Source organism: Myxine glutinosa, chromosome 14 (assembly GCF_964187855.1).
Source record: "Myxine glutinosa chromosome 14, kmMyxGlut1.1, whole genome shotgun sequence".
In the NCBI taxonomy this organism is placed as follows: domain Eukaryota; kingdom Metazoa; phylum Chordata; class Myxini; order Myxiniformes; family Myxinidae; genus Myxine; species Myxine glutinosa.
The window spans coordinates 63599671-63618022 of record NC_136274.1 but is presented as its reverse complement, the minus strand read 5'-3'; the positions used below and the strand labels follow the sequence as shown (position 1 = coordinate 63618022).

The 18352-nt window shown below is 44.5% G+C and overlaps 1 protein-coding gene across 1 annotated transcript in view; it reads right to left on the bottom strand.

The window, feature by feature from the left end:
• Positions 1 to 18352, bottom strand: part of LOC137439855 (RING finger protein 17) — a 257732-nt gene that overhangs the window by 25642 nt on the left and 213738 nt on the right. The gene's annotated exons all lie outside the window — the stretch shown is intronic.

The following is an 18352-nucleotide window of genomic DNA, read 5'->3' as shown; positions in this document are numbered from 1 at the left end:
TGAGTAAACAAAAGCGGGATACCCAAACAGTAAATACAATTGCCGAAGCCATTCAATAACCATCGCAGATGACGTGTCCACACACGCGAAGGCGAACGGAAATCGGGAGTACTCATCATCAACTGCAAGGATATATCGGCGCGTCCCCACAGCTAGCAACGGACCTTTGAAATCCACGTTCAAACGCTCCCAAGGCCTGCCGGCATGAATCAGAGTTCCCATAGGTGGTCTATAAAAACTCGGTTTAACGAGTCCAGGCAACACAAGGTTTCACTTGGAACAAATTGCAACAGAAATTATTTCACCACAATGCATTTCTTCAAGGTCCCCAGAACAACATACGAAAAGTCCCAAGCAATCCCAACATGGGACATATGTCTAATTTGCATAATCCAATATGGCGACCAATCTGCAATATTTCTCTCATATAACGAATGATGCTCTGTCTATTGGTGACAGATACATGAGTTTCATTACAAACTCACCATACTATGCTTATATAAAATGTTCAGCTAGTGAGAATTGCTGTAGTGATTGCTGTAGGTATACAAAATGCTGGAACATCCAACTCAAACGATTAAACAGTTTTGTCATCCTCCTCTGTGAAATCTGGTAGTTCTGCATTGGTACAACTTATACCATGACATTCCCCGCACACAGCACTGCATGTGAGACCATATTTTCTACAAGTACATCTTCGTGTATTGCAGTCCTTTTTACAGTTGCAGCAGATGACGTCCAGGAGTGCTGATGGTGCTGCGGCCTGATCTGTCAGTATTGGTAGGCAATGTCCATATACTATGTGCCATCCCCACTCCAGTGGATTTAGATCGATCCCTTTCCACTGCTGTATTTGGTGGTACACACGAAGGCTGTGGTATCTTGCAGCTGCAGAGGTGGGTGGCAGGGTCTGTGGCTCTACATGTGAAACATTCTTGGTGACCTTCTCACAAAACCGCTTGTACCGTAAGGTGTCCAATCCTTTCTCCCCAGATCCTCCATACAACGACACTAGTGCATGTTCTCCTGCCTTGGCGATAACCTTCTCCTGCATTTGATGTGTTTGACTGAAAACTTTAGCTTGTTGATAGAAGAAGGCATCGTTCATGAATTTTTTCAGTGCTAGACCCTTTCCCAAACCAAACAGGCGAGAAGGTGTATCGCAACCAAGAATAGCATGTACGAACAGCATACAGTCACATACATCACTGCCAAGCAAATTCTTTGATTGCTTCATGTTCCAAATCCTGTTTTTTCTTGAAGTTTGCTTTGGTTCTGGTATCAGGAAGAAGTCATGTGTGTTCATTTCAGCATGGTGAATAAGAAGGATGAGTAAGTCCGTGTCATCTCCCACCAGCACAGTGTTTGTTGTTTGTGCAGAGGCGACAGCTGTTTGAACAATTAACAAATCAGCATCTTGCTTCGCATGAAATGTATTGCACCCAGCTGTCTCCAGTTTGTCACTCAGATAAGAAATGAAGCGCTGTTTGTTCCTCGCATTGTTCAAGAAATCCTCTTTTCTGGATTGAATCACCATTTCACCTGCGAAGTGAACTGTCACACCAGTACAGGCTCCTGTTCTTCTCATGTGTGTGGCATCTTTCGTTGATGGGTCATCATTGTAGCCATCAAAGACAACAGTAGCATCAGCATATTTCTGTACAACATAGTTGGTGTATAGATCACACACATAATCAAAGGTAGAACCTCTTTGCCAGGGTAGTCTGTGAAGTAGAGCACCACCATCAAGGATGTACTGGACATTTTCAGTAGGTTCTCGTTGTTTCTCTGGGATGACTTTCCAGATAGAATCAGCAAGAGTTGCCTTATTGGCCTGCAGTGGAAGGGAGGAAGATTCCATCAATGCAGGAGGGTGACTACAGAGTTCATACTTGAACAGTGATGGAACATCTTCACAGCGTTCAGCGACAGTTATCAGCCTCTGGAATATCAGCTGTGGATCCACCTTCACAGATTCGCCTTTGATTTTGACAGTTGATCTTGTACCGAGTGTCTTTGCTTGATCAGCTTTTCGGAAGACAAACTCAGACAGATTTCCCAACCATTGACGCTAGAATCCGTTCACCAACCTCTCTTGATCTTTCAACATTGACTCCTTCCTGAGCTGTCACGCCATTTGCAATGTTGAGCAGTGTACTGTTATTAACAAATGGGTTTCTCTTTTCAAGATAACTGATAAGGTCAAGGGTGTCGCTGACATCTCCAGCTTGTCTTGCTGATGATATGTCCTTGTGTTGGTCACTGGTTTCATATGACACACCACTGAGCTTTTGCATGGCATCATTGATGTTTGCACATGCTGGCATAGATAGGACCCACACCAAGCGCTGGGTTTCTGTCATCCCCTTTCCTCTTGTAAGTCCCCCACTTGTCTTAACACTTCTCATGAGCACTTGTTCAATAATGAGATCGGTCGACAATCCTGACCAATATCTGTCGCTGCGTCTCACCACATGGTATCCCTGCTCAAATTTCTGGTTGACTTCTGGGTGTGTCTCTGGCAGATTTAACATCATTTGAAGATAGATATATGCAGACTTTGCATATAGTGTGTGTCCAGATGCTGCAAAGTATGGTAACATTTCACGTACTGATTGGAGATGCATTTTCCAATTGCCTGTGCGTTCAGTCTTGAGAAACCTCTGTAGAATGTCCACCATTTCCATTTTTTGTACCCAGAGTTCTGCGGTCCGCATTGTGGTCATTATATCCTTCAGTTTTATTTCTTCAGTTTTAGAATTATATTCCTTCAGTTTGCTTTGAATTCTGGTCCAGACATCTGCCAAACACACGTTTTCTACAGATGTTGTAGAGGAAACTGCATTGTCATATACTTCTACTGCTATGGTCAAGTCGGTTGTGTCAGAATGTTGTTCGACATCATCACCTGTCATCACTTCATCAGGGTCCTCTGCTTTCATTTTGGATGGCACTGGTACATTGTATGCACTGGACAGAAGGATGGTGTTCAGTGCAGCATCTACTAGCATGTGACCACGGACTGCTCTGGACACAGCCTTGCCAGTCAACATGTGGCTCACGGTGTTACTAGCATACACAACCTCAAGGACTTCTTCCAATCCGGAACCTGCCATCAGATGCCCGATGCTACCCAGGAAACTCATTTCCATGTCAAACCCTCCCAGTTTGAGGACCATTCGCCGGAGATGACTGTCAACTGGTTGAGATCGAACAATTGATAATGCTTTCCAATACAAGGGTTGATCGAATGTGAGGACAGGAGTAACACCATGTTGCCTGGCCTGAGCTGAGCTGACACAAACTTTAGTGTGGAATAGATACAATTTGGATCACTAGGATTGAGATCAATCATTGGAAAGAATATCACAGAAGACTGTCCTGGATATTGGCCATGATGGAACATTTGCATCATACCAGACCATGCTGGTTTTGGAGAGCGAAGAAGTAGGGAGGTTTTCCATAGAATGTCAAGTTGAGATGTCGGATCATCCGCTGCCGTGTGTACAAGTGGCAGATAGGTGAGTGGTGGCATCATTGCAGGTATATGGAAGTACTCAATGTTTATACGGCCAACTGCAGCAATGTCCGAAGGTGTAACAGACACTTTAGGGACAGGTCTTGAGGTCTTTATTTGTGGTGTAACAGTAGCTATGATGCCTATGCCATGAAATGTCCCGGTGCCATCTAGTGTTGTTATGTTATGGTCAACATTGTCCGCAATATACTGGATGCATTGTTCTTGAGTAAAGGGTTTATCTGTGCCTTGTACAACTGCCGCACTTCGTTCAAATTTTTTCACCTCGGCATAGGGGCATGAGAATCCATGTTCATGAAGTGTGTCTATCAGGAACCGTGACGGAAAATGATGGTGCATCTGTACACCAAGACCAAGTTGAAGTGGCGCAAGTATGGATCTTGGTCGAATTGCCTGCATGATTGACTGCCCAATCGATGCAACTTTATACATATTTCCCATGTTGGGATTGCTTGGGACTTTTAGTATGTTGTTCTGGGGACATTGCAGGAATGCATTGTGGCAAAAAAAATTCTGTTGCAATTTGTTCCAAGTTGAGTGAAAAAAATGGGCGAGATTGCCTGGACTAAACCTCGGCACACACAGAGCACGTCTTACATAAATGCCAGACTTCATCTACAGAAAAGGGCAGATTCCTACTCCGCATGAATTGGGCCAACCGCGTGACCCCTGGGTGGCAAAGCGATTCGTGAATAACACGCAACTCGCCGGTGGTCATCCCAGAACAGACAGGTTGAGATAGAGCATCAGCAGCCAGATTATGTCGTCCCGGTCTATACACAATGTCAAAGCTAAAGTCGCCTACTTCAACGCGCCAGCGAGCGATCTTCTCATTCTTGATCTTCTACGGGTGCTTACTGTCATGCATACATAGCGCCATCTTCTGACCGATTCTACAATTGCATAAACTTCCTTTTCGATGGCAGAATGTCTCTTTTCACTGTCAGACAGAGTCCGAGAAAAGAACGCGACTGGCCTTCCAGCTTGATTGAGCGTTGCTGCGATAGCACTGTCCGAAGCGTCTGTCTCGACCATGAAAGGAACGGTCTCGTCAAACAAGGTCAGAACAGCACTCGCTATGTCGTCTTTCAGTTGTTGAGAGGCAGCCTTCGTGGCCAAGGCTTGGGGAAATATTTTACATTCTACCAGTGGTCTGATCTTCTCTGAAAAACGTGGAAACCACTTAGAAAAATTAAAATGAGCAAACAAACCCATGGCTCTACGCAACGCAGTGCGGTCAACCAGAATGACCATATCAAGGAAAGGTTGCAGCCAAGCAGAGTCAGGTCGTATCTCCCCACCAGTCACGATGTACCCCAAGGGATCTACTGTTTTGACTGAGTAGCTACACTTATCCTCCTTGAAGGTTAAATTGTATTTCTGAGCTACGTCGAAGAATTGCCGCAAGTTAGAATCATGGTCCATCTGATCCCGGCCGTAGACTGTGACATTGTCAACATACACGAAGACATCTTTTAGCCGCTCCCTGGATATGATGTCATCAATCGCCCGTTGGAACCAAAGGACACCATTGGTGACCCCAAAGGGAATCCTACGGAATTGGTACAACCGCTGACCCGATTCGAAGGCGGTGTAAGGGTGATCTGTCTCCCTGATAGGTATCTGGTGATAAGCGCTTCAAAGTTCCAAGGTGCTAAATACCCTGTAGGTAGATACTTCTCTGGCCATATTGTCCATCTTGGGGAGCGGGAAGGCGTCAAGGTGGGTAAAGCGATTGATCGTTTGAGAAAAATCGATGACCATTCGCTTCCGGTGATTAGGGTTATTGACTACGAGCACTTGTGCCCTCCAGGGCAAAGCTGCTGGGTTCGATGATACCCTCACGTAGCAGCCACTTGGTCTCATCAGCGATAAATCGTGTATCCGGGCGCGAATATTGCCTAGACTTTACAGTTATAGGATGGCAATTTGGTGTCAGACACGGGAATAGCTGTACACTAGCTCTTCCATGAGCCTCGTCCCGAGAAGGTGTTAGGGGGTTGTACCGAGAAGTACCGAGGTGGGCAATTGTACCGACATACCGAGAAGGTGTTTGGGGATTGTTCACTATTGAACTGCATCTCTAAACGCCCGTGCCGATTCAATAAGTCATGGCCAAGAAGAACATCGGAGCACAGATTCTGCAGCACCATCATCTTAACATCCGTATACAATATATCATTAGCTCCCAAGTTCACTACACAAAACCCTTTTGCGTTTTGCCTTAGGGCCGCGGAAGCCATGTATACGTGCTGAGTGTTGAGAGATAGGGCGAAAAGCGATATACAACAACAACAACATCATGCATTTTAAGGCCATGTTCCCTGCTAGAGCGGGGGTTAGCATTGCAGTCCCCATGACAATCTTCTCCATTTTGCCCTATTTTCTGCATCTCTCCTTGTTAACCCCCTTGCCCGCATTTCTTCTTCCACCATCTTTAGCCAAGTCTTTCTCGGTCTTCCCCGTCCTCTACTTCCTTCTACATTAACTTCCATCACTCTTCTCAACCAGTCACTTTCATCCTTCCTCAATACATGACCAAACCATCTCAACCTGTTCCTCTTCACAGCATCAATCACAGGCAATATTCCCATCATCTTTCGCAATTCATCATTTGTCTTCCTCTCTCTCAACGATACTCCGCACATCCATCGAACCATTCGCATTTCCACCCTTTCCAGCCTTCGTTGCTGCTCTACGTTCATTACCCATGTCTCGCTCCCATAAATCATAACACTTCTCACACATGCAGCATACACCTTTCCCTTCAGCTTCAGCGACACTCTCCTCCTCATCAGCACGCCACTCAGTTCCCGAAACTTCTTCCATGCACATCTCACTCGAGCAACCGTTGCCGAGTCTGATCCACCTTCTCCATTCAGCATGTCTCCGAGGTAGCAAAATGTTTTCACACCTTCCAGCTTCACGCCGTCTCCAAGATCCAACTCAACATTTCCTCCATCTGCAGCTCCCTCTGTGCACACCTTACATTTGAATGTAGCTGCCACACTGGTTAATGACCCTCTCAGACCACTACATTTTTGATGAACCCACTCAGCACACATTGTACATTGAATGGAGTTCACTCCGACACCCTTCCTGCACACAGCACACGGCCACTTCCCAGTTCTTTCCACCTCACCACATGCTTTACCACTTGCCATCACCTTTGTCTTTCCGATATTCACCTTCAGACCTTTTGTCTCCATACATTCCTTCCACTTGTTCATCTTTTCCTTCAGTCCATCCATACTTTCCGCAATCAACACCAGATCATCTGCATACAACAACTCCCACGGTAAACCCTCCTTTACGGTCTGAGCCAGCACCTCCATCACAGCTACAAATAGTAGTGGACTTAGTACCGACCCTTGATGCACTCCCACCTTCACCTCAAACTCACCACTGTTCCCGTCCTTCGTCCTTACAGCTGTGCGTGCTCTTTTGTACATTGCCATCTGCGCGAAAAGCGATATACAGCATGATATTTAAAAAAGTTATGGCCGAGGTATGACTAACCTTGGTGGACGAGTTGGTCACCCTGGCAGAGCTTTGCGCTCCACCGAGTGTCGTTCTAGTTTTTCAATGTTATGCAATGCAAGAAAAACTAGAACTGCACTCAGTAGAGAGCATACCTCTGCCAGGTGAGCAGTTTACGTTTTGTATTGCAGAGTAGACCAGAGCCAGGGGGTTGACTCAGCCTGTCATCCTTCCGAGGTCGGCAAATTGAGTACCAGCTTGCTGGTAATTTCCCTGTGTGTCGCAAGAGGTGACTAACATGGTTGGTGGCAGGAAGGGCATCCGGCCGGAAAACATCGCTTTAAAAAGGGGACCATGGTACCCCCAAAAAGGCCAACCCCCGCTCTGCAGGGACAAATGGCCTCCAAAGGTGGTTCTATTGCAGAGTAGACCAGAAAATCACAATGAATGAATATGAATGAATGAATGATCGTTTTAAGGCCATTTTCCCTGCTAGAGCGGGGGTTAGCCTTGCGGGCCCCATGACAATCATGGTTCCCTGTTTGAGGCAATGTTTTTATGGCCGGATGCACTTCCTGACGCGAACCCTTGGTCACGCTCTTACGATGCGCAGGGATACGGTGTACCTATTCTAAATCGGGGTACACACCGTGATCATTCATCCCAGCAAGCTGGTACTCAATTTGCTGACCTCCGAAGGATGACAGGTTGAGTCAACCCCCCTGGTGTTAATTCAGCGATCTACCGGGATTCGAACCCAGGATCCTAGGATCCCAAGCCGGCACCCTAACCGCTAAGCCAACACCAGGCTCAGAAGCTAATCCAACACCAGAAAATCACAATATATATGAATATGAATTCATTCTGCATCACAATACAGAATCAAAATCATCTGTCCACAACTTTTTGAGATATCCTGCTCTGTATCGTTTTTGTCCCGATCTCCCAATGGTGAAGAATCATTAAAAAAAATTTATACTAGCCGGATCCGGATCTTCACCAAAATCTAATAATTTCGTCCTTGTCACATACGCTACCTCTATGCCAAAGTTCGTCTGAATCCGTCCGTAACTTTTTGAGATATCTTGTTCACAAACAGACAGACCAGGGTGAAGAAATTACCTCCATACACCTTTGGTGGCGGAGGGGAAAAAAAAGACACAGTGAGATTACATTTTTTGCATGATAGGGATCAAAAGGGCTGTGGCAAGATGGCCTCCAAGCTTTCAAGCTTGGGTGTGAATCCCTACCTTGTGCTATAAACTATCGTTGCAGTGTTTCACTGTGTACACCATCTCTTATATGGACCTACAACTGGGCATCCCATCTGTGACCATTCGTCGATAAGATGTTAAATATCCCACAGTGTCCTTTATGAAGAGTAGGCGAGCTATCGCAGGGCACCCAGAACAGATTCTAAATTCCTCTCCCGACTTCCTGAATTGGAGTGGCAACCCAACCACAATAGGCCATGGGCCAGATATGGTCCTCGTGCACCCCGCCTCCCCCCCCCCCCCCCCACAACTCTACCACCCCATATATTTTTGAAGCACTAGGGTCCCCTCAACATGAAATCAACTGGTAACAGTAAATAAACTGGTTCTTACTCTTCATTTTTCACACATATTTGATGGTACCCTTAAAATATTTTTTTTTTGCTAATGTCGCGCCGTAAATATTTTCCGTGTCGTTATGTTTCCTGAGATGGCTGAAAGTGGTCTGAGTTATATAAGTTATATATCATCTGAAAGGTAATTATCTGCTGGTCATTATAAATGGCATATATTTTAGATTTAGTGTTTCCATTGGCCTCAAAAATCAAGTCGAACAGCTATACCCCATGTTTCGTTGTGTCAAACTAACACTGACTAAGATATTCAAAGTAATATTTCAAATCCAGCCGCACTAGAATTGATTGACATTAATAACAAATGTCTGGCCATTCTTCATAAAAATACCTTCATTTGATACCAAATGTGTATTTTTGTCAATAAAAATCTATCAGATATGACACTTCAAACAGAATGCAGGTATGCCGACAATCGCGATAACTGCACGAAATGATCGCGTTGATAGACATTGTCAGTCATGGAAGGTGCTTTAATTGGAAAGTGAAATATCATTCAATTCCTCATTGTTACTTGACAATATATTATTAAGTCACACTTTACCTCGATTTAGTTACAGGAATACATGCATGTTGCAAATGAAGCAGCTTTGTCAACCACTCGCTACTATTCAGAAATTTACCATCCAAAATGTATGTTTCCAGGTGACGTATTCCGGCTGAAGTAACATCATGGAGCAAGCACCAAGAAAACGGAAATGCGACAGTGACCAGTCTCCTACCCCTGTGTGCATAGTTCACGTGGACGGTTTGAAATATGGTGAGCTGCATCTACTGTCTGAGCTGAAAGATGCCGAAACAAAATTGGCCAAGCTGCAGGAGGTCAAAGCAAGGCGGCTTTGCACAGCCTCCGTCATCTAGCTATAAAATGCAGGAAACCCCTGCATTTTGAAGGAAAGCTTTTGAAGTATAAAATGCAGGAAACATGCGACCTCATTCCTGATGTGATATCAGAATACCATGGCATCCACTGGGAGTGTTACAAGCGTTTCACAATGAACCTGGATAGACTCAAGCCTACTGCAAGTACATCACAAGCAACTGATACACTGCCGCAGCGCCGGAGCTTAGGTGACGAGGTCCTTTTCAAACCTGAATGTATATTCTGCAGTTCTGAGGGCCGGAAACGGGTGAAAGTACAAGGAAGCTGGACAACCCAGGGAATGAGTCAGTTTGAATTTGATGGGTGGAAGTCAGTACTGGAAATTGCTGAGAGAAAACAGGATGAAAAACTTCTAACAAGGATCAGGGGTCATGGTCTCTTTGCTTGCGAAGCGAAATATCACAAGAATTGCCGCCAGAAGTATATGCAGAAGGCAGAGAAATGGCAAAGTACGGACGACAAAGCACGGCAGCATTAGCTAGAACTAGAAGAAGTTCACAAGAAAGCTTTTGAAGTAGTTTGTGATGTTGTAGATAAGGAGGTGTTACATAGCCACAAGGTTGTGAAACTATCAGACTTGAGAGCATTGTATGTTGCTCAGCTAGAAAGCAGCAATCACGCCAATCCAGGTTATCGGAGCGAAAAACTGAAACGCAAGCTTGAAATCCATGAGCCCTTCAGGAACCAGATGTCATTCTGCGACCTTGGAAAGTTTCAGTCCTACTTAGTATACAGCTCAGCTATTGATGTCAATATTGCCGTTAAGCATGCCTTTCAATTAGGATCAACAGATATGATCGAGAATGCAGGCACAAAATTTGCGACAGTCCATTAATTATGGATGCATGCTCTGAAGCACCCAATCTGAAATGGCCACCAAGTTCTTCTGATCTCACCAAAATGGATGATGTTTTACCAGATGTACTCCAGAAGCTGCTGTCCTGCATCATCACTGGAAAAACAACTCCATCCTCAACTCGAAGCCACAGACTAGTTCAATCGATAGGCCAAGATATCTGCAGAGCTGCCAATAGAGGATCTTGGAAGCTACCGAAACACATGCTCATGTGTATGGCCCTACGACATCTGTACAGGAGTGAGAAACTCATAACCTTTCTGAACAGAATGGGATATTGTGAGAGCTATTCGTTCTCACTGGAATTGGAGACTGCTCTAGGTGAGGCAGTGATCCAGTCATCAACACAACTATCCAACCAGATCATCAGATTACCACCAGGGCGATCAGTGTTCCATTCAGAGTTCGATAACTTTGATTCCTTAGTGAATGACCTCACAGGTAAAGGTTCAGTTCATACCGCCCATGGAATCATGCTACAAGATGTCGAGGGTAATGGCGGTGGAAGTTGCCCAGATCTGCCACCTCAAATGAGGAGCAAACAACGATCTCTACATCTGATAGAATCTCTCACACTTCCTGACTGCTATGTCACCAAGAGGCAGAGTCCAAAACTTCAGATCAACCAGCTACATTATCCAGAGTCTACAGGAGCGATGGAAGCATCAGCTAAACTCCAGTTGATATGGATCATGATGAGGGAAAACAAACACCATGTCTCTGGCTGGGCAGGTTTCATTGCAGAGACGGGCAAGACTCCAACTAAGCTCACCACAATAGATTATTATCCAGTCGTCAACCAGCCTATTACTGAGTACAAAACTGTACAAGAATGCTTGCGTGTTGCAGAAGAGGCCACCAGAGAAGTTGGGCAGTCTTATGTCATTACGACATTTGATCTGGGGGTATGCATGAAGGCATACCCTCTGATATGGAACGCTCCTGAAAAATATGAAAGTCACATCATCCTTATTGGCACTTTTCATCTGGTATGCGCTTACATGAGGATGATCGGCAAGAAGATGGCTGGATCTGGGCTGGCAGATGTTTTTCTGGAATCAGGATTGATCAGTGGAGGCTCTCTAGCTGGGGTGATGGCTGGAAAGCATTACGACAGAGCCTTACATTGCCACAAAGTAATGTTGGAAAGCCTGGAACGACTGCTTGTGGAAGAGTACCTTAAAGATCAGAAGGCTGATGCTCTTTTTTCTTCACTGTCTGCTGCATCAACTGAGAAGCTACACAATCTAGTAGAAAACCCCAGCCAAGTTACCTTGGATGCTGTGTCAACAGACCATTTGATCGGCATGATCGTGAAAGGGTATGAAGACTTTAGACAGAGTGTAGCAACAGGGTGTCTGGGAAAGACTGCTCAACTTTGGTTGTCCTACGTGGACCATGTCGGTCTGGTGCTTTCACTCCTAGAGGCGGTGAAAACGAACAACTTCCTGTTGTATGTGGAATCCGTTAGCTGCATGACTTCCCTCTTCTTCAGCTTCGATGGACAGAACTACGCCAGGTATCCGTCATACTTCTCCATGTTCCTTGTCAACATAGAGAGCTCGCACCCTGGAGCTGCATCTATGATCAAGAGAGGAGCGATCAGCGTTGCTCGATCCTTTATTCCTGGGAATCGCTGTGCAGTTGATAAAACTATGGAGGAGACCTTCATGAGGCATGCCAAGTCCCCTGGTGGTGCTGGAACCAGTGCAGCAGGGATATCTGGCGTTCTCACCAACTACCAAGCATATCAGAGATGGGTCCGAACAGCACATGCGAGGTCTCTTTATGATGATGCTGCTTTCAGTATGGCTGGCATGGTGGACAGTGGAGAGGAAACCAGACATCGTGATGTACGTCCCACAGAAGTCAAGAAAGGGGAGCAGCTGGTAAAGGCAACCAAAGATGCCATAGGCAGCTTTCTCAATCCGTTTGAAGTTGACACAAAGGACCAACTGTTGATTATATCATCAGGAAGTGCAGCATCCATTGCCGTTTCAGACGATGTCCTGAAGGCTGAAGCCATTGGTGAAGAAGCACGTGTCAACTTCATCGAGAAGCGGCTGAAGTCTGGTCAGGACTTCTTCGAACCTGTGAAGCGACTGAAGCTCAAAACCTTGAATGACATGAACAAGACCATCAAAATGAAGACTACCAAAAATAAGATCATCCAATATAAGCAGCAGGGCAACGTAGCTTTTCACCTCTTTGTTAAGTCACAGAGCCTGGGATTGCAGCTGGACTTAAAAGAGTTGATGACCTACCCATTAACGGCAGTTCCTTACAGCATCGCCACAGCGGACGGCTATCTTGCCAAGACAGACAAGGCAAAAGCCTTCCAGTACCTAACCAAAGATTGTTCTGATGCTGACGTACCACCAGCATCAGAAACGCTGACTGTGTTTGATGGCAATGCATGCTTCTACTATCTGAAAGACGTACCTGGCAACTTCAGTCAGATCTGTTCCAAGGTTTTTGACATGATCGGCAAGACAGGAGATGTCGTGTTCAGTACGGATCAATACTTACCTGAGTCTGTGAAGTCCATGGAAAGGAGCCATCGGGGATGTGGAGAAAAGCTTATTCTGAAAGGAGAAGCTACAAAGAGGCCACCAGACTGGAAGTTGTTCCTGTCAAATGATGACAACAAGATCCAATTCATCAAGCTAATGCTTAGGCTCTGGCGCAGTGACCAGTATGCAGCAAGGCTGCGTGGAAGAAAGGTGATCTGCATATGCGAAGGGATTGCACACCTGCTGACATCAACGAATGGTCTGGAAATAGTTGTACAGGAGCTGCCAATGCTGAAGTCTTCACAAGAGGAAACTGACTCACGCGTGGTACTGTATGCTAATTATGCCACAAGCAGGGACTACCGGTACATCCGAGTGAAGAGCCCACTCAGATATTTTCTTCATCCTGTTACACCATGCTGCGTCCATAGGTGTAACTATGCTGTTTGACACAGGCGCAGGGAACAAGCAGAGAATGATCAATGTCAGCACGTTAGTTGCTGAATTTGGCAAGGACAAATGCATGGCACTAATGGCTCTCCATGCATATACCGGCTGCGACAGCACAAGTGCATTCCGATGGATTGGCAAACTCAAACCAGTGAAAACTCTGCAGCGCCAACCGAAGTACATTCCTACGTTCAAGAAGTTAGGAGATACCTGGGATATACCTGATCATCTCATTGATGACCTGGACAGCTTCACATGCGCCATTTATGCTAGAGCATCGAAAGTCTCCAAGGTGGATGATCTGAGACTCATTCGAATTAATGAGTTGTGTGCTTGGGTGAATCGCCGTGTTCCATCAGGCACTGTAGATATGGGTAACCTGCCACCCTGTAAGAGGAGTCTTAGACAACACATTCGAAGGGTCAACTACCAAGTAGGAATTTGGAAGAGAGCTCACATTCCCGAGCCCACGATACCCAAGGCGAGCCAGGGCCACGGCTGGGAAGAAAAGGGGGGAAACCTCGATCCTATCTGGTATGAAGGGGATGCCCTCCCACGAGAGCTAGCCGACATAGCTCAGGACGCGCGAGACAGCACGAACAGTGATGATGATTCAGACACCAAAACCTTTGGTGACATGGCGTATGGACTAGAGGATGACGCTCATGAGAGTGAGAGTGATTTGGACGAATGACAACTTCTCTTCAATATGAAGCAATGTAGTTGAGAAACAGAATTGTACTGGCTTTTTTACATTTTTGTTTTAAACCTCGTTTCACATTGCTAGGCTTCAGATTCACAGGTCCCGGGTTTGATCCTGGCCTGAGTCTGGGAATTGTTTCAGCCATCGTTTCATTATCCCAGGAGGTCTCTTGGCCAGGATTAGCCTCATTGTACAAAACGGTGGTCTTAAGACCGAATTCACCTCACCTGTTTCACATTCCTATATCATTATGGAAAAAGATCTACTTAATAACTGAAAGAGAGATTGTGCACAAAATGATATATATGTTTCATGATTCTCACAAGTATTGAGAGTGTTGATTTAAATGAGCATGACATATAGAACGATTTCTCTGAAAGAAGTGAGGAGACTGAAGGAATTGATAACAATGTCAAGTTGTTATACTGTAACAAATAAGGTGTGATTGTGTGTGAATTTAGCAATTCATATTTAATTGTGTTGAAAGTTAGCACAGTGTTACCACATGGATCATCTGAGAAGCATATGTGGCAATTGTCGGCATACCTGCGGTCTGTTTACAGTGTCATATCTGATAGATGTTTACTGGTAAGAAGACATATTTGGTATCAAATGAAAGGTATTTTTCTGAAGAATGTCCAGAAAGTTGTTGTTAATGTCAATCGAGTCTAGTGTGGCTGGATTGAAGATATAAGTTCGAATATCTTAGTCTGTGTTACGTTGGCACAGCGAAACATGGGGTATAGCTGTTCGACTTGATTTTTGAGGCCAATGGTAACACTAAATCTAAAATATATGCCATTTATAATGACCAGCAGATAATTACCTTTCAGATGATATGTAACTTGTATAACTCAGACCACTTTCAGCCATCTCAGGGAACATAACGACACGGAAAAGATTTACGGCGTGACATTGGCAAAAAAATATATATTTTAAGGGTACCATCAAATATGTGTGAAAAATGAATAGTAAGAACCAGTTTATTTACTGTTACCAGTTGATTTCATGTTGAGGGGACCCTAGTGCTTCAAAAATATATGGGGTGGTAGAGTTGTGGGGGGGGGGGGGGGGGGGGTGCACGAGGACCATATCTGGCCCATGGCCTACAATTGTAGCCTGGTAACTGCTTCGGCATCACAAACACTTTGCAATAGGGCATGGTACATTATGATGATGACGATGGGAAAAGGAGGGGGGGGGGGTGGAGAGGAGGGGATCAATATCTCACACATCATTCACTTACTCAGTCCATCCAATTCATGTTAGAGGAAATCAAAATCAAACTTAAAAGGGAATTCCAACATGTGATCACAACAATATGAACTAGAACGGCACTCAGTAGAGAGTTTTTAGCCCCATCTCCCAATTCGTAAAGAATCACTTAAAAACTTCTTCTAGCCGCATTAGGGTGCATCAAACGCCCTTAGGTTCTTGGATTTTAATGTCTATTCTCTCAAATGTTACACTTGTTGGTAGAAGTATGTATGCAAAAAATAAATGAAATCAGAGGTGGTCCTGGGTGGCCACCGGCCACTTTTATATATTTAGGGCCATTTTCGGGGCCGCACTATGTAAAAATGTTTGATTTTGTTATTTTACACCCAAACCTAGTCATGTTTGGTATCAAATTGAAGGTCTTGATGAGAGGAATACAAATATAACAATTTTATGCAAAAAACGATGGTTTGATAATTAGTTTGTATTTTTACATGAATGAAATCGGAGGTCTAATCGTGGGTCCCATACTAGTAGTCTAATAATATCCTTTATTTTCTTTCAGATGGCAGATAAGAAGACCAGATTAGCAAGTGCCATTTTTGGTCTTGGCAATGCTTTTACAGAAGCAGATGGTACATTGACAGGAGTCCGCCTCCCAACTTGCCGGCAGGTTCTTCGATGCGTGATGTGGTACATCCAGAAAGAAATATGTGAAGGCAAACAAACTCAGCCACTGAAATGGAAATCTGCCAGCATCGTCCTTATCCAGCTGAAAAAATTCTACACTAAAGCAAATATTCCTATGCTTTCAGACCATCAATGCTGCAAACTAATACTTGACCTTCTTAATGACAATAACAAATTGCGTCAAATACCTGTTTCTCGCCGAGAATCTCCAAGCACTTTGGCTAAGTTGCAAACCATGAATGAACGTCTTGATAAGACCTTTGGTGTATGGACAAAAGATGCAATGACAAACATTAAGAATGAGGAAGATAGAGTATTTTTAGAGTCAATGAAATCTGACAGAGTAGCCTCATTTGGTGGTGTTGACAAGAAGAAAGTTGATAAAGATCATAGAAAAGAAAAACGCCTCTTAGCGGAAGCTTCAAGACGAGAACGTCATGAATCATCCAGTGTACAAGAGATGACAATTAGTTCTGTATGCTCTGATGATAGTGACTCTGCAGATAGCTTGGAAGAAACTGAAGAAGAGGCGATTCCAGAGTTTCAAAGGAAGCGTAGTCACCACAGATCAACATATGCAGGTACATCTGCCTTTTTTCCTCATGATATTCTGAAAAGACATTCAGTTGTGTCTGTTGCTACTCGACTAAACATAACTCCTGTTCAACAGGTTGCGCTCACCAAAGCTGTAATTCAAGAGGCAGGAGGTGATCCACGTCGTGTGGCCAAGTCGTACTCAACTGCTGATAAGGCTCGACGATCAATAACAAGTGCTATCGCCAAAGATATTCAAGAAAATTGGATCGCCCCAACAGCTGCAACACTTCACTGGGATGGCAAGCAGATACCAACGCTCACAAACAAGAATGTCAAGGAAGAAAGATTGCCAGTGTTGGTTGGGAATGCCACTGATGTAAAGCTACTGGGGGTGGCTAGATATCCTCCTGGAAGTGATAGGTCATCAGGTGACATCATTGCCGAGCACACTTACACGTATCTACATTCATGGAAGTGCAAACAATCAGTTGTCAACTTATGTTTTGACACAACAGCATCAAACACTGGACACGTTACAGCTGCCTGTGTTACCATTCAATCAAAACTGGACCGTGCTCTTCTGTGGTGTGCATGTCGCCATCATGTTGGAGAGGTAATCCTGGATCATGTGTTTGACGTTCTCAAAATTGAGGCATCAAAGTCTCCAGAAGTATCTTTGTTCCAAAAATTCCAGAAGAATTGGGAACGCATATCGCATGCAAAGAATGAAAGTTTAACCAAAATTGACATTTCCATGTACAATGACTATGCACAACAGCTGCTTTTATCCTGCAAAAACAAGGTTTTAAGCACAATCCGCACAAGCGCTTCATACTGCAGGGAAGACTACAAGGAAATGGCACAACTCTGCCAGGTAGTCCTCGATGATGATGTCACAAAACAAGGAACACTCCACAGACCAGGGGCCATGCATAAAGCAAGGTGGATGTCAAAGATTCTTTATTCCATCAAAATATGCCTACTTGAAGAGCAAATTTCTCTACTACCTCGAGGAACTGTAACAACACAACATCAACAGAAAAAACTGAAGGAGTTTGTTGTTTTTGTTGTTTATATTTATTGTGATTGGTGGCTCATATGTCAGTCTGCTTCAAATGCCCCATGGTTTGATTTGTGCTTTTACAAGACTCTGCTCAACTATAAAGCTGTCAACTCAACCATTTCAGTCAGCGCTGTGAAAGCCTTTGATAGATATTTGTGGTATTTAACCCCAGAACTGGTTGTTTTGGCACTGTTCAGCAATGCAATTCCTCAAAAGGATCGTCGTGCCCTTGCAGATGTGTGCAAGGCCGTACAACCAGATGAAATGCCAAGCACTCCAAAACACCGCTACGGTTCTGGATATGGCAAACCGTCATTTCCAAAAATTACAGAAGCGACAACCCTGGCTGATCTTGTGAACGAGGACTCGTGGTTTACAGTAAACCTTCTTCACCTAGATATGACCTTCCTAACAGAGGATGTTGACACTTGGCAGAACAATGAGCACTTCAAGGCAGCCAAGTCCATTGTGGATGGGCTTAATGTTGTGAATGACCCTGCGGAGAGAGCAGTAAAGCTCGCAACTGATTTTGTCTCAACTGCAAGAAGAGAAGACCACTTCCAAAATCTTCTTCAAGTGGTTGAATGTGACCGCAAAGCGAGGCCAAATTTGCGGAAACGAGCAAAGTTGGAGTAGTGACATTGGCGTTGTGCTTAATACATTTTCAAACTTTTAATCAATGAAAGTACAATACTACAACACTGTACTACAACTTTGTAATATGAAGAACGATTTTGGTTAATTTTACATTGACATGTAAGGTTGTTTTAACTGTTTGATATTAGGCATTTAGT